Source organism: Pan paniscus, chromosome 3, assembly GCF_029289425.2.
Source record: "Pan paniscus chromosome 3, NHGRI_mPanPan1-v2.0_pri, whole genome shotgun sequence".
Classification (NCBI taxonomy): domain Eukaryota; kingdom Metazoa; phylum Chordata; class Mammalia; order Primates; family Hominidae; genus Pan; species Pan paniscus.
This window is the reverse complement of record NC_073252.2, coordinates 93,015,893-93,042,195: the sequence shown is the minus strand read 5'-3', so window position 1 is coordinate 93,042,195 and position 26,303 is coordinate 93,015,893. Positions and strand designations below refer to the sequence as shown.

Here is a 26,303-nt window from a genome sequence, read left to right as displayed (position 1 = left end):
GTCTTGCTCTGTTGCCCAGGCTGGAGTGCAGTGGTGAGATCTTGGCTCACTGCAACCTCAGCCTCCTGGGTTCAAGAGATTCTCCTTCCCTAGTTTCCCAAGTAGTTCAGAAGACAGGTGTGTGCCACCATGCCCAGCTAATTTTTGTATTTTTAGTAGAGATAGGGTTTCACCATGTTGGCCAGACTGGTCTTGAACTCCCAACCTCAGATGATCCACCCACCTCAGCTTCTCAAAGTACTGGGATTACAGCCGTGAGCCACTGCACCCAACCCCATCTTTTCTTTTTCCTTGGCAATAGATTCCTGGTTTTTCAGAGTAGTAATATAGCCAGCTAAAAGATCATGAAGTAGCCATCTAATTAAAAGCTGGCTAATAAAATGTAACCAGAGGGCGGACATTTTGAATTGCTGCTTAAGGAAGGTACTTGCCTAGGAGGTATATGGATATGTCTGTCACTCACATCCACTTCTTTCCTGCTGCCTAGAAATTAGACATGACAGCTAGAGCGACAGCAGCCACAATGAACCATATGTGTCACCGAAGATGGAAGCCACAGGCTAGGCTGGCGGAGCAGAAAAAGAGAGAGATACTAGGTCCCTGAGCTCTGTGAAACAGTCTCATAATCCCTCATTGCCTACCTCTGGCTACTATTCTTAGCAAACTAACGCAGGGACAGAAAACCAAATACTTTATGTTCTCACTTATAAGCGGGAGCTAAATGATAAGAAAGAAACAACAGACAGTGGGGTCTACCTGAGGGTGGAGGGTGGGAGGAGGGAGAGGAGCAGAAAAAATAACTATTGGGTACTGGGCTTAATCTCTGGGGGATGAAATAATCTGTACAACAAACCACCGTGACACAAGTTTACCTATGTAACCAACCTTCACATGTACTCCCGAATCTAAAATAACAGTTTAATAAAACACACAAACAAAAAACAAATTTAACAAAATCAGGTACAGATTAAAAAGCAACTGACATAAATTAAAGGTTTTTCACAAAAAAAGAGAGAAATAAACTTTTAGTTTTTTCTACAATTATTTACAGTTTCTTTACTTCCATCCAAATGCAATTCCTAAATAATATAAGGCACATATCCAGCATATGAAAAATTAAGCTGATATCCATGGTCCGATGCCTCATGAGAGTGACCCTAACACTTTCTAGTAGGAGAGAGAATCTGTCAACCCATTTTGATCCTTTTGGACACCAAAACTCACCCTGAAACAAATCTTTCTTAGCTATTACTGAACACTTGAGTGGTTTTCTTATCATAAGACATAAAGTAAAGATACAACATTGCTCTGGATTAAGGGGTAACAGATTTCTTGGTTGCCTAGCAAGGATCTTCCAATACCCTGTTTTAAAGAGCTAGTCTAAGGGAAGAACTAACCAATTTTCATACGGCCAAGCAATTTCCAAGGAGCAGAGACTCCCAGCTCCATTTCCTTTGAAATGCAATACTACTGAAATTTCTCTTTTAATGAAGTGGGACAACTAATGAGAGCAAAAGACACTGAACACCAAAAGGAGGGAATGGAGAACCAAAATCAGGCTCTAGATGATGAAGCTGTTAGAGAGATATGGTTCCAAAATAGTGGATAACTGAGGATGGAAGTTTCACTAAACCAGAAGGGTGTCACTTCGGGGTGAGCAAGGACCTATTTCAGCAGTAATGAGAAAACACACATCAATTAACAACCATGCACTGGAATGGATGGAAATAGCTTCCAGGAATGACACAGTGGCAGGTACAGAATAACAGCAATATGAAAGATGTGATTAATTTGGGGGGTCTGAGATTATTGTACTTACACAAGGAAATGTAAAGTACCCATCTTTACCCTGAAACGGGCCCCTCCTATGTCTTCTATTTTTATAAATCATACCAGCATTTAGCCAATTAGCCAGGTCAGACAACATGAGATGTTCTGTTGCTATTCCTTCTCTGTGTCCCCCAAATCTGTTTGGTTTATGCTCTTTTTACATCTTTCAAGTTTCCTTTGTCTTGCAATCCTCTGCCTCTGTCTTAAGTTCATGTTCTCATTTGGTCTCACTAGGTTGTACTATGCCATCTTTTGGCTAGATTCTCAACTTCAGTTCATCATTCTCCACACGGAAAGAGGAACTCCTCTTCAGTGAAAGATCCTTCTTTACAAATGAGTACACTGAGGCCCAGAGAAGTTAACTAATTTGTTACAGTTCACACAGTTACTAGATGGTGGAGGCAGGCTCAGAACTCCAGATCTCTAAATTCAGAGCCCACCATTTTAACCACTTACCAAACTATGAAGGGCCCCTCAGATAAACCATTAAAGTAGAAAATAAGGGTATCCTGAAAACTGGTGTTCGAACCTGCCACATACTCCTTAACTGTGTCTTAAATATCATATTTTCTCAATTCCATGAAGCCAACTTCAACTTGCTAAGAGAGGAAGAAGAAACTCTACATCATTTTAATGAGAATCATGTTGTATGTATTTTTTGTGACTTGCTTTTTTCATCCAAAATTGTGTTTTGGGGATTCTGCAGGCTCATGAATGTAGCTGGGGAGCATTCATTTTTATTATTATGTTAATTCCACTGTGTAAAATATTTTCCAACTTATCAGATTTGTTCTCTGTTGGGTTGTTTCCAGATTTCTTTCATTTGTTTGTTTCCCTACTATGTATACTACTACTATTAAAAAATTGCATACCTATTTCCTGAGGCATACAAGCAAAAATTTCTATAGGATATATACCTAGGGGTAGAATTGCTGCGGAAAAATATGTTTATGTTCGGTTTCAATTTATCAATACAGCTGTACCAATTTGCATCGCCATTAGCAGTGAATGAGAGTTCCTGTTGCTTCACATCCACACCAAGATTTGTTATTTTCAGACTTTTATATTTTTACCAACATGGTAGGTATGAAATGAAATGATACATCACTCTTTTTTTTTCTAAGAGAGACAGAGAGTCTCATTCTGTCAATTAGGCTACAGTACAGTGGAGTGATCATAGTTCACTGCAATCATCAACTCCGGGGCTCAAGGGATCCTTCTGTCTCAGCCTTCCAAAGCACTGGGATTATAAGCATGAGCCACTGTGCCCAACCCTCATCACTCTAGTTTTAATTTTGTTCTTTAATTATTAATGAGGTTCAGCATGTTTCATATGTTTATTGACTATTTGGATTTTCTCTTTTTGAAATTCCTATTTTTATATTTACCAAATTTACTTTTCTTACTGATTCATGGTATCTTTAATAAATTCTATATACTAAACCAATTTTGGGTCTTTCTTATTCTTTTTTAGTGTCCTTTGATGAACACAGTTTTGATTTTTCATTTTAATGTTGCTGAATTAATTAATTTTTTTCTTTATTATTTGCTCTATTTCTGGTCTTGGTAAAGAAATTCTTAGCTGATAATAAAAATATTTATTTTCTAAATATTTTAAAGTATTGGCTGTCATAGTTAAGTCCTTCATCTATACAGAATTTGCTTCTGCTTACGGAATGAGGTGAGTAGTAACAATCTGCACTTTCCATGTGGATAACCCCCTGTAGTAGTGGCAGCTTGGACTCAAGGCTTACTGGAACCTCAACAAGAATAAGTGTTAGATTGCTTGATGATATCTGCCATGGATGGAAGCATAAAACTGAAGTTACTGCATAGCATTACAGACGGAGAGAGAAGGAAAGTAGAGTGGTTAAGGGAAAAGAAAATCGAGGTGACAAATTCACTCCACTCACATTTTTATGACTTTTTACATAGTTTATATAACTCTACATAGTCACGCTGTCATCACTTTTCCCCGTACAGTATGAGACAGATATTCAATAGTTTACTTAAGCTGGCCTGTATTCCTTATAAACTCTTTACTGACATACCAAAACAGCTTATTAAAATAGTCAGGAAAATATTACTGCCACCCTATATACTGATTAATAATTTTTATGTGATAATTCAGTGGCTCTCTAAACTCCCACATAGTTGCACAAGCTCAATACAGGTGTTCTGCCACTATAATCATATTAAATTCTTTTCTCAGTTTTCAAAAACAACTAAATTAAATTTATAAAATTTTCTTAATATTAAATAACACTCTCATAACTTTTTTCTTAAATGACTTGTACCTACCACTGATTATTTCTATAGAGTTTGGTATGGGTTAACACATTAGGTATTTATTTCTTTACATTTTCATATATTGCAATTAAGATAACCAAGCTTTAGAACTATTCTGGCAAGGCCAAAACACTTAGCTTTTCACTCTGGGATCTTCACCCATCCTTAACTTCATCTTGATTTTTCTGTGTATAAAATGCATATTCTTGTTTCAAAGCATTTGAAGGAGCAAGGTGAAAAGAAGCAATAGGTCTTAAAATGCTTTTAAAATGCAAAACATTTTACAACAGGAGTTATAATTTATAAGAACCTTAAATTATATCTTACAAATAATGGGGCTAGAACAGTCATGAAAAAGTCAACAGATAATTTCTAAAGGTTATTTTTTCCACAGCTTTTACTTCTCCTATGCCAAATCTTGAAAAAAGGTTCTTCTAACTAGATTAAAAATAGAATTTGTTTTGAATATCATTTTCTGTCTCATATAATTCCTAACAGAGTTCCTGAAAAGCAGAGCAAGGCAAAGGTAAAAAGCTAACAGAATAACTATATACAAATAACTTAAAACATCTATTTTTATAATGATGTGTTCTAAAAATTCATGCCATCATAGTGTGATATTACTAATGAAAAAGTCTATTAGAGGTTAACTGAAATTAGAAAGCTTGAAAATCTGACCTGCCTCAAAAAACATTCCAGAGTATAGCATGGATTTATTTGGAAGAACATGTTTTCGTAAGTATTGTTGCTGTTGTTGTATAAAGAAACCCTGGTAGAGTTACAAAAGTGAGAAAAATATAAAATGACATGAGAATAATATATTAAAATTAATTAATGTATTAATGTTCATAAATATCAACAGACTCTTGTCTTCCTTGTAGGAATAGAGTTGCTGCTCTCTGATTTGGACACCTGGTAAATGTGAAAGCCTTATGAATTGCTGCACTACTTCTCAAACTTTTAGACATGTATAGGAGTAGGAAAGTAAAATTACTTATTTTAAAAGAGAGTCATATATTATACTGTAAAGTTTTAAGAATCAGAAGGTAGGGCTGGGCGTGGTGGCTCATGCCTGTAATGCTAGCACTTTGGGAGGCCGAGGCGGGTGGATCACGAAGTCAGGAGTATGAGACCAGCCTGGCCAACATGGTGAAACCCAATCTCTACTAAAGATACAAAAAATTAGCCAGGTGTGGTGGTGCGCCTGTAATCCCAGCTACTGGGGAGGCTGAGGCAGGAGAATCTCTTGAACCTGGGAGACAGAGGTTGCAGTGAGCCAAGATCGCACCATTGCACTCCAGCCTGGGGGACAGGGCAAGACTCCATCTCAAAAAAAAAAAAAATCAGAAGGTATTTGATTTCTTATCTCCCTTTCTTTCCAACCTACATAATCGTAAGTATTGTCATTTAACCTTCCTGAACTTCCATTTCCTTACCTTTAAAATAGGGATAATAATAGCCATCACATAGAATTATTATAAGGATTAAATAAAACTTTTTTTTTTTTTTTTGAGATGGAGTCTCGCCCTGTTGCCCAGGCTGGTCTCGTGCTCCTGATCTCATGATCCACCCGCCTCAGCCTCCCAAAATGCTAGGATTACAGGTGTGAGCCATCGCGCCCGGCCCTACCTTCTGACTATTAAAACTTTGGTGCAATGGTGCAATCTCAGCTCACTGTAACCTCCTCCTCCTGGGTTCAAAGGATACTCCCGCCTCAGCCTCCCCAGTAGCTGGGATTACAGGCGCCTACCACCACGCCCAGATAGTTTTTGTATTTTTAGTAGAGACGAGGTTTCACCATGTTGGCCAGGCTGGTCTCGAACTCCTGACTTCGTGATCCGCCCGCCTCAGCCTCCCAAAGTGCTGAGATTAGAGGCATGAGCCACTGTGCCCAGCGGAAACTATTATCATATATACAAATATCCGTGACATGTTGACAACGTTACCATTAATTATAAAATGAGAGGGTAAATGACTTTAGGGAAATTGTGAAAGATGCTAATTGCAGTTTTACATTTTATAACACATGTTTTTCTTGCTTCCAGGCATTTACTGTTTCTGTTACAACTGGAAAGATTTTCTTCAAAATGCACACACACAAAAAGAGTTTTCTAACATAATTGGGCAATAGACAGAAGACAGAAGATAAGGAAAAGTTGAAATTAAAAAAAAAATCAGTTAACAACTTGGTATAACAGAAACTTGCTGAGATGCAACTGACATTTATGAACGAGATAAAAAAGTGAAACAAAAACTAGGAAAGAAAGGAGGGAGCCGGGAAGAAGACGGATCAAGAAAGGAAGAGTGTAACCAGGAAGGGAAGTGGGAGGGGAGGAGGGAAACACAGAGGGGAGTGATAACATGCATGGCTCCTGGCTGGGTGGGTGGGCTGTCTGAAAGATCATCCTACGTCAGCCTGTTTGTTGAACTGCCCTAAATGTAAGAAATGAGTGGCCTTACAGGAGGCCAATGTACAATTGGCCATCTGTGTGTTCTACATGCCTTATGGTATTTCTAAACCAGTATTTGATCTCAGGTATGCTCTAATACCATCAATTAATACCACTGGCAATACACAGCTAATAAACAGAAACTTATGTGTCACAAAAAATATTTTATTAAAATATAACCAAAATTTTAAAATTGATTCTCCACCTCTAAAATTTATAGTACTAGTTTGGACTACTAACAATGAAATCATGTTAGCACAAATATCACATTTCCTTTTAACTAGAAGGAACATACACTATGGGAACAGCTTCAAACTGACCACAAAACCAGCTCCCCAAGTTAAGAACACATGGTTTCAGGAGACATATTTTAAACTCACATTGTGCTTTGCAAGCTGTACCAATCAACTTTATATTGCAATGGCTAAAGAAAAAAAAGCATTCTAAATTGCCTGTTTCTACCAATAATAATTTAAAATAATTACATGTGAGGTATTAATGAATAACTCAGAAGACTATATGCATTGTATCTTGGCTTATTTAAAACAAATAAACAACAACAAAAAAACTCTACACATTCAAAGAACTGCGAATTACTTCAGTAGAATGTTGTGTCCTAGGTCACCATGCTTTCTTTCTCTATTATTGTCAAGATCAATTTGCCAAAAAGCCTCTTACAATAAACACAGATATAAATTTCAAGGTTAGTAAGCTAAACTACTACTGGGAATAATGATACATTAATTTACTGATGAAGTTAAAATTGGTATAGAGAGAAGTAGAAAGACAGAGCTCTTAAGAAAAATGTATTTTACATGGAGAAAAAGCAAATATTCACCTGAGGAATATATAAAACCATAACTGAATTATGTTTCAACCACATAATGTGCAGTAATAATCATCTTTACACTAAAGCAGGAAAATAAATATGACTGGAAAATGAGGAATATAAATAACCTATTTAAGACTTTTAAGACAATACAAATACTGATGCATAATATTACAAATAATAGAAGAACAACCTGCTTATCAACTGTAAGGTGTAATTTAATTTTAAATGTTCTAGGGCAGGGCTATAAAACAAAATGAAGTACAGCAGAATTGTTACCAAAGACATACCAATGTATCAACAAAGGGCAGAGTGATTCAAGGAGGAAAAAGTCCTATATTATACTGAAGCAAAATTGTTTGCCTTGAGTTAAAGAGGAAAACAGAACAAAATATTTCATGGTGGGCAAATGCATAACAAAAATTAAAATTTCAAATGATGTCTTTTTATAAACTTTCACATGTGAACTCCCCCACACGTACACAAACACAAACTATGTTTATGAAGTGTATCTCTTCAGAGCAGATTAAACTACCCTCTTAAATCATTCCAGGTAACCAATTAGTATATAAATATTGAGTTTGAGATCAGTCTGGCCAACATAGTGAAACCCTATCTCTACTAAAAATACAAAAATCAGCTGGGCATGGTGGCACACACCTGTAGTCCCAGCTACTCATGAGGCTGAAGCAGAAGAATCACTTGAACCTGGGAGAAGGAGGTTGTATTGAGCTGAGATTGTGCCACTGCACTCCAGCCTGGGCGACAGAGCAAGACTCCATCTCAAAAAAAAAAAAAAAAAGATGGACTTTGGTCATATCCGAGTTTAAATCATGACCTTATCACTCATTAGCTATGTGAGGTTATCATGTTACTTTACATTTTGGGGTCTCAGTTTCTTTATCATGAAAAGAGGAAATAAAAATAAGTCATCCAATGGTCTATTAGAAGGATTAATAAAATATACATATACATATATACACACATACAGGCACCCCTTGTAAATGGAGGTGGTTATTCATGCATCATTTCTCAATCACACAGATTATATTATTTGGTCTGGCTTAACATAAGTAACATACACAGCCTCTTGTCTACAGTAATTTCTAGAATCATGCCAAGTTAAATCCAACACCACCACCCTAACATGTTCCAATGCTTAAATCTCATTAAACAAGAAACATCAACTTTATTCCACAGAGATAAAAATGTTAATGCAAAACAACCTGAAAGGTAACCTAAAGATTTAAATTTGTGGCACAAGAATACAAGATAAAAATGAGTTCACAAAAAAAGTGAGAAAGGGGGAGAACGATTCAGTAAAAGTGCTGAAGTATTGGTCAGAAAAATCCTTGTGGACTATAGTATTAACAGTTAAATTAAGACATAAAAATACAGAAAAATATTTTTTCCTATTTCTAGGTTTTAAAAAGACTTTCTAAGTTTCAAAAGATATTGAGAAAATATCGGTTAGCTTTAATAAAAATATTTCAAAACATACTTATGTTTCAAAACACATAAAACAAAATTAAAAAGTAACCAAAATCTTAGGAAAGCAGTTGCAACTAATAGATATTTAAAAAATCAAGATCCTTTAATTTTTTTTAAAATAAAGGAACATTCTAAACCAGAAAAGAGAATAGAGCTGCTGAAAAAAAAAAGAATAAGTATATAAATAAATTATAAATAACAGAAAAGGTAATAACTCAAATTCACTAGTAATTAAAAATAAGTAAATTAAATATCACTTTCCTCTATCATATTAGCAAAGATGTAAAAATTATACATTTCTTTGCAGGCAAGACATTTAAAAAGTGGGTAATACTTATTTAAAGTGAAAGGTATTAATCCAATCGAAAATTATCACAAAGGGATAACCAGGCTTTTTTATTGATGGAGAACTATGAAGATCACTTTGATTCTGATATGAGGGAGGAGGAAACAGGAAGGTACAGAAATCACAGGCTGAGGCTGCTATATGTTCAAAAATTCTTTCATTGCTTATACACTGTTAGTAGGAATGTAAATTAGTTCAGCTACTGTGGAAGCAGTTTGGAGATTTCTCAAAGAATGTAAAACAGAACTACCATTCGACCCAGTGAATCCCATTGCTGGGCATAGATCTAAAAGAAATAGCTCTAACCCAAAAGACACATGCACTCATATGTTCATCACAGCACTATTCACAATAGCAAACACATGGGGTTGACCTAGGTGACAATCAACAGTGGATGGATAAAGAAAATGTGGTACATATGCACCATGGTACTACACTGCCATAAAAAAGAATGAAATCATCGTTTGCAGCAACTTAGATGCAGCTGGAAGCCATTATCCTAAGTGAATTAATATAGGAACACAAAACCAAATACTGTGTATTCTCACTTATTAAGTAGCAGCTAAACATTGGGAACTCATGGACATCCAGATGGCAACAACAGAAACTGGAGACTACCAGAGGTGGAGGGAGGGAAGGCAGGAAGAGCGAAAAACTACCTAGTGGGTAGTATGCTCACTACTTGGGTGATGGGATCATTTGTATTCCAAACCTCAGCATCATGCAATATACCTATGTAACAAACCGGTACATGTACTCACTGAATTTAAAAGAGAAGTTGAAATTATAAAACAACAACAACAATAAAAACCTCTTTCATCTAAGTATACAAGCAAATTTTACCAGAGACCTTAATATTAATAAGAATGGATGGAGCCAAAGAGCCCCAATTTCTTTGGGGGTGGTGGGAATAGAAATAGAGAAGCAAAAACTTACTGGAATATAACAGGTACAAAACAAACTTGTTTTGCCCCCCTCTACATCTTCGATTATTTAAATTTTTAAAAGAATCCCAGATGAAAGCAAATATAACATGGAAAAGCCAATTGGATTCTTTCATTTTTGTTTTAAACAAAGTTTTTCTAGGTGTAAATTAGAACAAATAATCATCTTTAAACAAAATTATAAAACAAAATATAGCCATATATATCCTACTGAAATACAGATATTCTATATTCTAATCTTAGACATAATCTAAGCAGGAAACTTGTTTTTTAGCTTCTATCTTTTGTTCCAGGACTATGTGCCATGTTCTATTGAATGAATGTTTGTGTGGCAGAATGTGATTGTACCATGAGACAGAATAGGGCAATTCAGGAGAGCCAGAAAGGGTATCTGTCATTAGAAACAAAAATTACTTGAAGTGGGAGAGTACTCCATCTCACTTGATGGTAAATTACTACCTTTAACTTTCAGGAATTAAGAAATAATGCAAAGGAGTCTAATACAAGACAAGACATAGAGACACAACAAATTAAACTTTAAATGCAGTATGAAGAACAAAAACAGAGCAATTACACTCAGACAAGAAAAGCTGCATTAATAAAATACTGGCCTTATGTAAATGACGAGTTAATGGGTGCAGCACACCAACATGGCACATGTATACATATGTAACAAACCTGCAGATTGTGCACATGTACCCTAGAGCTTAAAGTATAAAAAAAAATGCTGGCCTTATAATTACCTAATACTAATTTTTATCCAAATCTTAACTAGCTACTTGAAAAGCTGATGTTTGGCGGGTTATGTTACCTATGGATGCCACAACTGCCCATTGATAAAATGGAAGTACTGAAGAAAAGCTTTCAAGTCCCACTTCCATAATTAATTTACTCTTCTCCTCTCAGGCTCTATGAATTATATGCCCTTCACTGTTACAGAAAAATTTTGGTTGGCAAAAAACTTCTAACAATAATAAAATAAGACTTGATTGTTCTGGTAAAATCCTTTATGCCTCATTCCAACCACAAAGTTCTTTGAGCTTTTCTTGGTGCTGCTGGTAGTGTTTTTGCTTATGTTTGTTGTTGTTATAATCTTTCCATACTAAGGCAAGCTTGGGTTTCCCTCCTCACTGGCTAACAGGAACTTGGTATATTTCTATGTCCATACCAAAGAAACTTCCACCATCCCAATCATATAATATTTATATTATTTGATACGCCAGTGAGATCTATAAAATCCATACCTAAAACTCTTTGCTAAGGCACTTTCTCCACTTCTTTCTTTCTTTCTCTCTCTCTCTCTCTTTCTTTCTTTCTTTTGATATGGAGTCTTGCTCTGTCGCCAGGCTGGAGTGCAGTGGGGTGATCTTGGCTCACTGCAAACTCCGCCTCCTGGATTCAAGCAATTCTCCTGCTCAGCCTCCCCACTCCACATATTTTTTAACACAGGATAGTTATATGGGCAAACTATATCTGAAAAAAAGTTCCAAATTGAATTACGGTCCATTCCAAGCAATTAAGATTACCAAATTTTCCTATGAAAATACCAATCTTGTTTTCATTCCTAAGACAGATACAATTCAAGGTTAAACAAACAGAAGAGTCATATTCAATGTCTGGAAGATGTTTATAAGGTTTAAATAGTAGTGGAAACTGCTGGTAGAGCACACTAAAGTAAAAATAATTAAATTAAGAAAACTATAAGTCACTCCAAATTGTTCATGAAGCTTTACACTTGTTCCTGATATATACAATATTTCATATATAATGTAAGTACTTTTATGTATGATGGGCAAATAAAATACAATTAAAGGCAAAATAAATTTTATTTTTATTGAATATCAGAGCTAAAAGAAACAGCTGCTATTTCACAACTACTTTTTTTAAACGTCAACTTCCTTCTCTTTCAACATTTCTATTTTGAGGAGCAAATTCTTCTTCTGCCTGAAATGGAATATCACCTTTCAGGTTTGAGAATTTTCAGACCATGATTTTCTATTATTTCCTTAAAACCCGAACTATCTCTGCCCCAGTAAATGAAATTTGAAGGTTTACTAGTAATATTGGGAGCAATTTCATTCTGTAATTCTCCCGGCTACATGAGGATGGACCTATTCTCTCCTGAAGCTCTCTCTGGGCCTTTTGGAAGGCATGACACTGTCTTTAGTTTGCTAGGGCATCACTTAATTTACCACAGCAGTCAACATGGCCACAGCAACTAGCTGGTTTTTTTGACAGACTTCACCAAATTAATTACATAAACAGCATTTTTGGAATATGTATCCTGAATTTTTATTTGCTAACCAATATCATTTTGACTCTTGTTACTCAAATAAACTTATGAGTTCAGCAAATATCTATTTTCATGGATACACACACACACACACACACACACACACACACAACACTGATTGGTCCTAGAAAAAGAAACAAAATAATTTTTTAATTATTATCACCAATATGTACCATCTACTTGAGAGGCTTTCCTTCAATCTAATTAATCAAAATTGTAAAATATTTTAAAGTGAAAGGGGTATAAAGAAAATTATGTTTAAAATAAGTATGATAAAGTTTTTGTTTACTTCAAATTCTGGGACACTTGTTATATGCTAGGTCTTGGGGAAGCATAAAAGAATTAAATTTAAAAATCTGGCCATAAATAGATTACAGTCTCAGGCAGAAACAAAAACATAAAACACTATATTACCAAGCTTTGCAAAGTACTGGGACAGAGATTTATACAGGAGGCCAAGTCACAGAGTCTGAGATTAGACCAGCAGGACTTTCTCCGTTCAGGCTAGAAGGCAAAGATTGGGAAAAGGGTTTTCAAGATAGAACAGCATAAATGATACAAGAAAAAAGCAATGCAATGTGGATTGTTTTGAGAAATAGAAGATGTTGAATACTGCCAGCAAATAAAATGGAGAGAAAGGGGAATATTCTCATGGATGGGCAAGAGAGATACAGACAACAGCCCAAAAGGAACGGCAGAAGATTAATATAGAACAAAAGTAGAAGGTATATGAACAAGAGACTCATAGTAAAGCCTGGTCTTTATCTATAAGCAGTAGAAAGACAGGGATGGGAGGGTTTTAGATTAAAAGCAATGGGTTCATCAGGGTGGAAGATTGACCCTTCTAAAAGTAATGCAGCAGGCTGGGCATGGTGGCTCACACCTGTAATCCCAGCACTTTGGGAGGCCGAGACAGGCGGATCACCTGAGGTCTGGAGTTTGAGACCAGCCTGACCAACATGGAGAAACCCTATATTTACTAAAAATACAAAATTAGCCGGGAATGGTGGCGCATGTCTGTAATTCCAGCTACTCGGGAGGCTAAGGCAGGAGAATCACTTGAACCCAGGAGACGGAGGTTGCAGTGAGCTGAGATCGCGCCATTGCACTCCAGCCTGGGCAACAAGATTGAAATTCCATCTCAAAAAAAAAAAAAAAGGAGTAGTGTAGCAGATGGACTACTAGTAGAACAAATATGACTCTAGGGCAGTGAGATCCATGAGGAGGCTAATATTAATATTTCAAGCTAAATTCATTCACATTGCTTCAATAGATACTTAACACATAATACAAAAGGTGCCATTTTCATTTTGTATAATATACCTGCATATAAAATATTATTTATAAATATGATAACCAATGTCAGGATGGACTACAGAGCCAAAAATAATACTGACAAGGCATTTCAAGTTTTAAAACACTCAACCAGTCTTCAAACAAAATACATCCTAATGTAGACATTATCAACCAGTGTCACAATTTTGTATTTCTTCTTGATTTAAAGGAAAACTTTCTTTAGTTTCTTCTTATTGTAGTTCTTTATTTGCTTGCCTTGTTTTCTGCCCAAATTTCAACAAGGTACTTCAGAAACAAGACACCAGAAGGAATAAAAACAAAACCAATAAAAAGGGGTAAGAAAGCAATTATCATGCTAGTATTTATGCAAAACATAAAGCAAAAAATAAAAGATACTGAATAAAAATCTGAAATTACAATCTTGATCATGAGATATTACTCAAAGGCAAAAGCAAATAAAAATTGATTGATGAACTTAGCCAGTTAGATTCTATAACTGGGAAATGCCCATTCTAGATCAATCATGGTTGTATTTTCAAAATAAAGATATTGTCAAAAATCTAAATCAAACCCACTAATAAAATGGAAATGGTAGGCAGAATTGGAAGAAGTACAAAGATTCAGATGATAAAACAAGCATTAAATGAATGTTAAAATACAGTTTAAGATATCAATTAGATTAGCCTTAAGGTATTTCTGAAGTAATAAAATTAATTTTGAAACATTTTGCATCATTTGAAAAGTTATATACGCATTCAACAAAAGTGATACTGCACAGCTATTGGTCTCATTTTAAGATTCTTACTTTACATTTAAACATATTCTACCTGTTGTTTTAGATCTGGCTTATCCTATTTTAGAATGGGCTGATTTCTGTATTTCAGCCCTAACAAAATCTGTGCCAGAGTATTAGCTTTTCCTCATATCTCTAATGGTGTCCAGTTTCAGCTCTACAGCAGCATCAATCTCATTTTTGTTTTTAACTTAAATATGTAGTACAGAAAACCCTTTGGACCTATAATCACCATCTATAACTTAACAGTTCTAAATATCACGCTAATGCTGATAGTTCTACATTCTGAAAAGCAATCAAGGAAATTTTCATTATGTCAGTAGATAACTCTCCTCTAGTTAAGGCCACAGTTCTAGTGAAACAACATAATTTACTTTCTAGTCCATGTGTAGTACATATAAACATACAAGTATATATATTTCATGAGCTAGAACCAGAAAATACATAGAAAACAATTATTTCTGTCTCCTTCAGTGCCAATGCTTTTAATGATAATCCGGAATATGAAAAACCATAATGAAGATGAACATGCTACAGCACCGTGAACACACACAGAAACATATTTAAAGTGCTACCTGTGATGACAGGAAAAAAAGAACTATTAATGCGTAGGAGGAGATGTTAATTTTAGTTTGAGATTGAGTAGGGAGTCGCAGTTTTTAAGAATCCAATAGCAAGTGACCTGGACAAGCAGAGAACTTCTCCTCAGTGCTTGCCTTTGGCACCGTGGATTAGGAAGACTGTTCTCACTTCTCACCACCCCAGGTTCTCTCTAATCCCAAAGGTACTATTTCACTTCAGTGCACTGGCAAATGGAGGTTGGCTTCTTTTATAAAAAGACCCCATGTTACCCCAATTCCCAGCTTCCACATTTTGACACTGACTACTGCACCTTCATACGTTCATCTGAATGTTTCCCTTATAATCCATGTCTAGACCACTCATTACGATAAACTTAACTGACACTAATGTTTTAATACCGACATAAAAGTAAATAGGACTTTACCAACTGGAAGACCTCGAGTTTGACAGAATGAAGAGACAGAAACTTACTGATAGGACACAATATGAAATTGGTGCTTGAGAGCTGTTCCTACCACATGCAGGAAACGTCTTGTGAATGTACCCGGCATTCTCAACAGCAGTACACAAAACGGCTCTGCCACCAACAACATTCTTACCCAGCAGGCAGCCCTCCTCATTAGCTTTGACATGCCACACAGCCCTTTGCTTACTGATGCAGTGCAGCCAACAGGGAGAGAGTTTACGAGTAACAGCGAGACTGAACTGGCTAATTACTTACCTTCTCACTTATGGCAGGCTTGCTTGTTTAACTTTTTGTTTCCTCTCTTGTCATAGCTCAGAGCCAAATGGTTATGAATCAGCAGAAGTCTGAACCTGACAGTTAGAAAGAATACATTTTCAGAAAAAGTTGGAAATTAACATTCCCTCCACTGCAGTCTTTCTTTCCTTGCCCTCTGTGTGCATGTTACTCTCCCGTTTTCTCTCTATGCAAGGCAGCTACGTAGTGGTCTATAAATATTGACCCTGACACTTGCTCAGTGCTTTACTTGCTCATGGCACAGGTCTGTGTTACTGAACACCGTGGTAATACTCCGGCAAAGTTCTCAGCTGCTCAGACAAAGCTGTGGATTGGCTCACTACCCAGCAACCCTGTGCTTGCCTGGAAATACCATTCTGCTGCCAGCTTTACAGATGCTATGGGCCTTTCCTGAGGCCCAAATCAGGCACAGAAGGGCAATTATTAAGTTTGTCTGAAGAAATACAGCTTTCCTCAGGCAGGTGGAGAAAAGTGGGGCTAGGTGGAGTCAAAGACAAGAAAGGAAATACTGCCTTTGTTTCGGCCAAACAACACAATCTCAAACCCTTTATAAAAGTCATATCTAAATGTCAGTCAATCAAGCTTTATAAAACTTAATTATGACACATTATGAATCCAAATGACACAGGAAAGCAGTTTTGTAATTTTTTTAATATTGCTTCTCAATGAGAAAGACTGCAGTGACTAAGTAATTGGTCACAAAAAATATGTCAACGTAAATTCATTTAGAGAATGATAGAAATGTATAGCAAAGTATAACATTAATCAGATACATCATATATTTAGTGAAAGATGCTAAAATATAACCTAAAATTATAACTCAACATAATATTTACAGTTTAAATATAAACTTTTATATTTATAATTATAACAAGTTAAAAATTTAATTTTTAGATTAAGGATAGATTCCAAGCCATGACACTACAGTACATGGTTTGCAGGTGACATAAACAAGATACATAGTATCTCCATATACCACCTATAAGGTCCACAGTATAAATGAGTAGAAAATAAATCAGCCCATATTTTTTACTTCTTGTCAAAGATAATCATTTGTTTGCTTTACTAAAATTTTCTCTTGATTAAATCAAAGGTAAAGGAAACTTTTGGGAGACTCTGGTCACTTACTCATCTTACAGATAAGAAAATCAACCCCCATGCTGGTTACTTTGCCCAGGGTCACATGGCAACTTTGTGACAGAGCCAAAACTAGAAACCTTGCCTGATTACTTACAGTAATGTGTTCCTTCTGTTAGAATGGTGGTTCTCAAAATCATCTTTAGGCTCATCTTCATATGAAAGCTTACTAAAATCTTACCAGTAAATGCAAATATTACAGCCAGAAAAATAACCAGCATAGAAGAAAAATAACTTTCTACAGTGTAACTGACCAAAAAAAAAAATAAAGTTACACATAAGAATTAACTTTCAAACTATTTGAAATCCACCTTTCCTTGCTTAATGCAAAAATTAATATTCATCTAATGAATTAACTTATTGTCGACACAGGTATATAGGTGCTGAACAGGCAAAGATAAGACATAGTTCCTACTCTTAAAGACCTTCCAGGTCTAATTCCAGAAAAACAAAATAGAAGTTAAATGTAAAACAACATAGCAAAAAGACTAGAGGAGGAAACCATGGGAGAAGGGAAAATGAGCATCTGAGCCAAGAGGTAATTCCTCACTCCAGACTTCTGGATCCTAAAGAATGGGCAGAAGGTAGTGAGGCAAAGAAGGGAAGAATAATACAATCAAGACAAAGGCAGGAAAGAGCACAACACATACTTAGAACTTCAAATAGATCTTTCTTGCTGGAGCTTAGAGTGTAAGACAGAAAGTAGTTAAAAACAAAACAAAACCAACTAGAAGGAATAAGGTGATGAAGGATTTTATAAGCCAGGTTGACAAACTTGGGTTTTATAGAGTAGGATAGCCTACCAGGTTTTAACTGCCTTTATTCACAGACTCTTAAAAGAATTTTGAAAAATTATGTAACCATTTACATATTACCAAATTGACATATACAAATTTTCACCTGTGGTAAAATATGTACTTGCAAAGAATTTAATTTCTACCCTATTGGAAATATTGACTTTTTAAAACAAAACACATCAGCTATTTTAAATATACTCAATAGCATCTAAATCTACAATAATTTAATATAATCACTATGTATTTAAGTAACACACAGAGATACTTATTTTGGCAGCTGAAATTTACATTGCTATTTATTTTCTTGACCTTTATTTCCATCTCGCTGCCTCACAGAATTTTTACATATTTTAATAATTAAGTCCTCAGTTGTTCACCCTGTCATACTTTTTTTTTTTTTTTTGAGATGGAGTCTTGCTCTGTCGCCCAGGCTGGAGCGCAGTGACACTAACTTGGCTCACTATGACCTCCACCTCCTGGATTCAGGCAATTCTCCTACCTAGGCCTCCCAAGTAGCTAGGACAACAGGCGTGTGCCACCATACCTGACTAATTTTTGTATTTTTAGTAGAGATGGGTGTTTTGCCATGTTGGCCAGGCTGGTCTCAAACTCCTGACTTTAGGTAATCTGCTCGCCTTGGCCTCCCAAAGTGCTGGGATTACAGGCGTGAGCCACTGCACCCGGCCACCCTGTCATACTGCAATACAAATTTAATGCATTAGTTGAATTTTTAATGTTAAATTTTCTATGACTCCAGGATAATGCACCATAATAACATTTGGGATGGATAAGGGTGTGCTTTTCTCTTGTAAGGTAAGAGAAAGAGTGTTGTGAATAAAGCACTATTCTTAGCCAGATCAATATTAATAAAGAGTTTATGTAGAAGTGGAGAATCTAGACACTGATTCCATTAAAATTACCCATTCAACTGCCAAGGGAAAGAAACCAGTCTGAAAAGGCTATATACTGGGCTGGGCACAAGTGGCTCACATCATCTGTAAACCCAGCACTTTGGGAAGCCAAGGCAGAAGGATTTCTTGAGGCCAGAAGTTTGAGACCAGCCTGGGAAACATAGCAAGAACTTGTCTCTACAAAAAATTTAAAAAATTAAATAAAAAACTTAAATTAGGCAGGTGTGGTGGCACACACCAGTAGTCCCAGCTGATGTGAGAGGATCCCTTGAGCTCAGGGATTCGAGGCTACAGTGAGCTACTGACTGTGCCCCTGGACTCCAGCCTAGATGGCAGAACAAGACCCCATCTCTTTAGGGGGAAAAAAAAAGATTACTTTATGATTCTAACTATATGGCATTCTGGAAAAGGCAACACAATAGACAGTGTAAAGATTGGTGGTTGTAAGGAGATGACAGTGAAACATGGGATTTTTAGGGCAGTGAAACTACTCTGTATGATGCTGTAATTGCAGATGAATGATATTATGCATTTGACAAAGCCCACAAAACTGTAAAACACAAAGAGGGAGGCTTAATGTAAAAAGTCTCTTCCTCTGTCTTCTTGAGGCATGTGGTCTAGAGGGAGTAGAAGTATTATTTATCAAGGACTGTCCAAAAGGGGCTTTGGAAATATTATCTCTAACACTAAAAACAACACTGGCAGATGGTTATGTTTTTACCTTTTTTTAAATAAAGAAAATGAGGCTTAGTGTTACTAAGTGGCTTGTCTGAAGTCATGTGACTAATAAATTCTAGAACTGAGATTCAGCCCAAATCTGTCTGGCTGGACTACAGTACCACATAAAGCCTTTATATCAGTCACTGAAGATGTATAGGCCCATGCCCAGGCAAGGTAGTGGATTAAACAGTGCACTCACAAACTCAGGACGGATTTGCTGTATCCTGCATTTCTCTCAAGGAACTGCTTGAATTTTAATATTGAGTATTGAGGGGTAGCAGAAAGATAGGACTAACAAATTAAGCAGTGGATTAAATTAAAGTAACTGATACACCTTACTAAAGAGAACTTAAAGGTTTTTTTAATCCTCAATTTGACTGATGGGCAAGGAATACATGAAGAGTCAAGCGGGGCTCTTCTCTGAGTGGCTGGGTCTCTGCCAAGGCAAGGTTTTGGGAGGAGAGGGCAACTTTGGAACATGGAGCTGGGAAGAGCAGATGGATTTAGTTTGGGACATGATGAACTTTAGATATCTGTGTTGTACTGAAGTATCTTCAATGGGCGTTTAAATATACTAGTCTAGAATCCTGGAGAGATGAAGACTGCATCAATTCAGTAAGTAGTTTTGTATTCTTGGTTTCCTGGTTCGAACCTTGTCACCGTATAGTCTATTCTCAGCACAGAAGTAACAGAAGTCACTTAAAAACCTCACTCAGATTACTTTCATCTTCTAATCAAAGCCCTGTACTGCTTCCCCATTTTACTCAGAGTAAAAGCTAAAGTCCTTTTAATGGTCCATATAGCCTAGCCCCACTTTATTCTTTCATCTTGTCTCTGACAGCATGGACTAGGGACCCCCTCAGTTTCTCAGCTCCAACCCACTTGTCCTCCTACCATTCCTTAAATGTCCCTGACCAGTTTACCCTTGGTATCCTTCTATTTGCTATATGTTCTTGCAGAGAGCTGCATGGCTAACTGTTCACGTTCAAGTCCCTGTTCAAAGTGCACCTTCTCAGCAAAGCCTACCACTCTCATACTATTTAAAATTGCAGACTTCCTTGTTATTTGTTATTGCTTGTGTCTTCCCCATAGAATATAGGTTCAATAACAGCATAGACTTCAAGTCCCTAAACTGAGCCTTCTACATAATGAATGCACAATAAATATTTGTTAGATAAATTACTAAAATAAACATTTATGAGCAACACGCCAATAAAGGTGGCTCCCAAGATCATGAGATCTCTCAGAAGTAGCATGTATAATGAGAAGTAAACAAAAATCAACATTTACAAAGTAGGTCAAGGAAGACAAGGGCATAAAGACTGAAAAACAATTATGAGGTCAGTAGAAGGAGAATGAAAAAGGGCTGAATGAGGACAGAGTCAAGGACTGAGGGGTCAACAATGTCGAATGTCATGGAAAGATTAAATATGAAAGAGACTGAAAAAGGCCATTACATACAACATTCAGAAAGTACTGTGATACTAAAAACCACTGAAATGCACAATTTAAAAGGACAAATTTTATGGTATACAAATTCTATTTCAAAAAAGCAGTTATTACAAAAGAAAAAGCACTGGCAGCTGAGCTGTTTTCACTGAAGGTGGGAGGTAAGCAAGGAAAGTGAGACAGGAATCAAGTCACTCTTTCAAAAAGTTCGGCCACGAAGAAAAGAAAAAGGATGGGGTAATGCTTTAAAACAACAAACAATACCTAATGTTAAATGACGAGTTGATGGGTACAGCACACCAACATGGCACATGTATACATATGTAACTAACCTGCACGCTGTGCACATGTACCCTAAAACTTAAAGTATAAAAAACAACAACAACAACAAAACCTCATTCCAGCATAGAGGTTGAGTACTCTGAAGTCAAGCAGCCCTGTGTTTTCTTCTTTCTCCAGTTACACTGTAAGTTACATATGTGACTTAGTTTCCTCATCAAAGAACTGGATTTAATGTTAGTACCTGCATCACTGGGAATCAATAATTCATTTTATTGTTGAATAGTATTTCATTGTATGGGTATGCCAGGTTTTATTTATGCATTCATCAGCTAATGAACATTTGGGTTGGTTTCCACTTTTGGGCCATTATGAATAATGCTGCTATAAACAAGTTTTTGCTTCAACTTATATTTTCTTTTTCTTTTTTGAGATGGACAGAGTCTCATTCTGTTGCCCAGGCTGGAGTGCAGTGGCATGATTTCGGCTCACTGCAGCCTCCACCTCCCAGGTTCAAGCGATTCTCCTGCCTCAGCCTCCCAAGTAGCTGGGATACAGGCGCCTGCCACTATGCCTGGCTAATTTTCACATTTTTAGTAGAGATGAGGTTTCACCATATTGGCCAGGCTGGTCTCAAACTCCTGACCTAGTGATCCACCCACCTTGGCCTCCCAAAGTGCTGGGATTATAGGCATGAGCCACCATGCCCGGCCTCAACTTATATTTTCGTTACTCTTGAGTAAATACCAAGTAGTAAAACTGCTAATATGCTAATTTTATGTTTAACATAGTAAAGAACTGTCCAACTGTTTCCCAAAGTAGAATTTCACTGTGACTTTAATCTGCATTTTCCTAGTGATAAATAATGTTGAGCATCTTTTCATGTGCTTATTAGCCATTTGGCTATTTACTTTTGACTTTTAGTAAATATAATTTCAGAAAACCCCATGACCAAATAAAGCTTAAAATATGTTTTTGAGGGCCCAAGAAAGTTGTACCTGGCATAAACAGAGCCACTTACTTGTTAACTGAATAAATAAACTAATAAATAAATGAATAAGGAATAAGAAATATTTTATTTATTAGTATATTGTTTCAGCTTTTAAGATGAATTTGAATTCCCATACAATTTCAATAGAACTTTTAGTAAGGAGAAGCAGCTTTGGGAAAAAAAATACAATTGCAAAGAAAATGTGCTAATCCTCTGTTCACGATTATGATAAATACCTATATTGGTACTTTTAGCTTGGTAATAATAAAATACTCTATCAGATCAATGTTAGGTAACTGAAATTGTAATCCTGTTACATTAATGCTTTAATGCTTCCTTGAAATTAGGTGTTAAGAAAGCAAGAAGCTAAGTAGTGAATGATTTTTTTTGTTTGTTTGTTTTTTTAGACGGAGTCTCGCTCTGTCACCAGGCTGGAGTGCAGTAGCACAATCTCAGCTCACTGCAACCTCCACCGCCTGGATTCAAGTGAGTCTCTTGCCTCAGCCTCCCAAGGAGCTGGGACTATAGGCACGCACCACCATGCCCAGCTAATTTTTGTATTTTTAGTAGAGACGGGGTTTCACCATGTTGGCCAGGATGGTCTCGATCTCTTCACCTCGTGATCCACCAGCCTCGGCCTCCCAAAGTGCTGGGATTATAGGCGTGAGCCATCGCACCCGGCCGTGAATGATTTCAAAATATGTTGTTGACAAAAACTTAGTTGTGAATACTACAAATTTATGTAATGAGACATTCTTCAGGGGAAAATGGGTACAAGCAAAATATTAATAATCCAAGCTAGTCCTCATTTTTCACCTGAGGGAACAAGTGACGCTCAGTGTAAATGAATGAGGAGAAAGAAAATTGACTCTAGGATGTGCCTCGTTAGAAGTAAACTACAAACTGTTTTTATCCTTTTTTTTTCCCCAAAAAAAGGGGCTTTTTTCATACTTTAGGGACCTACCATTAGGCATATCACATACAGACTCACTTACCTTTAACTCTAAGGTTCTTTGTTCTCAAGTAATAAATAATTTGGGCTCCCAGGACCCCACAGGAAAATCATACATAAGTCTACCAACCTTACTGCTGCCACTTTATTGTAATACATACCCATTATTAGTATGAGAAGTATTGGCTGCTCAATTAATAAATAGGTCATTTGTTCTTTTCAACTGAAATAATGTTGTATGTAAGTTGTAAACATGGAATAAACTAAATCCGGAAACCATAGCAAAGAATGCGTCTTTTTAAACTTTTATATGACGTCACATAAACCAAATGGCAAACTAAACTAAAGCATTTTATCATTTATCAACAGAAATTGTTCTTAAATTCATAGTGCATAAAATACACATAACCATAACCAATAATAAAACAACTGTGTTTAATAAAATAAGGTAATAATGAAGAATGAGAAGCATCCAGAATATCAAGTTATTTTTGTTATAGTTGTTGCTAATTGAACCTATATTAAAAATTAAAACTTCACTGATTTCTCATCATGTTTAATAATAATAGCTGGGTTTCCAGCTGTATTATCAGTATTTCAATTTCTTTTTCTCCTAGAGCTAAATGTGTATTTATATGACATGAAGGACAATATCAAAAGTGTTATTTAAACTAATAAATATTTGCAATATAATTTCAAGCATTTTCTACTTTTTAAAAAGGCAGTTCTTAAAATCATCATATACCTGTAAGTAGAGATTTCTTACAGGTAAGGAATTAATCCTCACTAAATCAAAAATTTCTACAATTACTCCAAATGGAAATTAGATTAGGTCTATGTGACAAGAGACTGGATAAGAACATTTAATTCCATTAATCTCTGGATGATTCTAATATCCAGATGATAAATCATTATCTGACATTTTAAACAACTGTTTTCTTTCATTATAAAGGTGTAGCTGAATTCTCAATGTTTCTTTTTTAGAAATGACTCATTAAAGGATATTTTCATTCATACAGATACCCATAATTAACAATATGCTATTAATTTTATGAAATAGTTATTTCTAGAAAAAAAAAACTGCCATATGTTTGATTAGGCAGTGCAACCGGAATCTTAAGAATAAGAAGTATCTTTCGAGGGGGGGTCAAAACAGTGGTCCTGAAACCATCCATGCCAGAGAGATTTATGTCAGCTAAAAGGAAAGAAGCAAAGATTGGTGGATTCCCTAAGACAAGCTAAAGTCATACATCGGAATGGAAAGGGGAAAATCCCAGGAAGGAGGGACTCAGCAAAAACCAACTCAATGGTCTCAATGGGAGAGGAGAATATTTGTCTACCAAGTTTAAACTGACTTTCACTGTTCATTAATTATATGGCAGTAGCTCTGGAAATATCACTGAAAGATTAAATTTAGGCAGTGAAAACAGGAATGTGGATTAAGTCTGAAAATTCATTAAAAAAACAAAAACACTGGTCTATTTTACAGCTCCATGATAAATACACTTTCATATAGAAGATTTAAATTGCAAAGCTCAGGAATATCATTATTCATTTTATATATGTATATATAATATATATTATATATTATATTATATATTACATATATTATATATAATATGATATATTACATATATTATATATGATATATTATATTATATATAGTATATTACATATATATGTACATGTATATATACATTATATATTATATATACATATATACATATTATATATACATATATAGTATATATAATACATATATAACATAAATATTATATATTATATATATATATTTTTTTTTTGAGACAGAGTCTGGCTCTGTCCCCCAGGCTGGAGTGCAGTGGCGCGATCTCGGCTCACTGCAAGCTCCGCCTCCTGGGTTCACGCCATTCTCCTGCCTCAGCCTCCTGAGTAGCTGGGACTACAGGCGCCCGCCACCACGCCCGGCTAATTTTTTGCATTTTTAGTAGAGACGGGGTTTCACCGTGTTAGCCAGGATGGTCTCGATCCCCTGACCTCATGATTCACCCACCTTGGCCTCCCAAAGTGCCGGGGTTACAGGCGTGAGCCACTGCTCCCGGACCATTTGATATTTTTAATCAAAATATATTTTTTAAAAAGAGGAAACAGTAAGAAATAAAACAAACTAATCTTTGTAAAAAATGAATGAAACATCCATTAATCTTGTTTGGTTCACATATATAATGTGGTTGTTTCTACTTGCCATTCTGACTGACAAGGCCTGAAATTTTCTTGAAACGTGGTGTCAAAAATAACTAAAGAGTAATGAAAAAAAAAGGACTAAAAATGAAAAATCTCACTTCTATACTTTGGTAGATCTGAACATTGTCACGTAAAATACATTGTCAAGACCTGATTAAATTAGACTTTAAGATGGATGGAAGCAATTCTTTTGGTTTTTGAAAACTTTACGTTCATGAGATTACTTTAAAGTGGGTGAAAACTGACAGGAATGTACTCTGAGTTTTGTTTTGTTTTGTTTTCCATCCTCTAATTTACTTCAACCTGGTATGATTCCTAGATTGAGCAAGAACAGAGGTGCAATTGAGCTGAGGAAATATAGTAAAAGTAGAAAACGTAAGAATAAAGAAAATCCTTAAACTTTTTTTCATGACCCAATAAAGAGATGAAATAATGTTAACAAATAGCATGTCAATATAGTAATTAAACTACTTATGTTTTTGTTTTGTTTTAAAGGTAACTGGTATAAACCAATGAATCAAAATAATTGTTTTATATAAATACTTATGTTTGGAAAAATATATACAAACTGCCCCCTTATAATTTAATTGATACTTAACACCAGTAGAGAAAATGAAAGAATACAGTCCAGGAACCTCAAAAACATGTCTAAGGACTAAGGGATCCATGGTGCTAGGGTAAAACCTCTCTTACGGTCCAACTCCTAACAGTCTGTAGAAATCTAACGACTCACATTTATGTGGCACTTTATATTTTTATAAGTGCTCTTTCATTTGTTCATCGGGATAGGCAATAAGAAAGTATCCCTACTTTTCATATGAGGAAAGTGAACTTCAAAGCAGGTAAGGGAATAGCCCAATGTGTGAATGTTCGAAAGAAATATAGATAGAAACTGAATTCAGGTCATCTCACCTTAAATCTTGGGCCCTTACTACTATATC

At 35.8% G+C, this 26,303-nt stretch overlaps 1 protein-coding gene across 5 annotated transcripts in view; it reads right to left on the bottom strand.

Annotated features, from left to right (window-relative positions):
- BMPR1B (bone morphogenetic protein receptor type 1B) overlaps window positions 1-26,303 on the bottom strand; it is a 398,993-nt gene that overhangs the window by 147,483 nt on the left and 225,207 nt on the right. For 2 of the 5 annotated variants that reach the window (XM_034958931.3, XM_034958930.3), the window contains exon 3: window positions 15,865-15,959. The exons of 1 other annotated variant lie outside the window; for it this stretch is intronic. The gene's annotated coding sequence lies outside the window, so the exon portion shown is untranslated. Of the gene's footprint in view, window positions 1-15,614; window positions 15,770-15,864; window positions 16,129-26,303 lie in introns of those variants that run through there. 2 more of the 5 variants (XM_063603836.1, XM_034958935.3) reach the window with 2 other exon arrangements.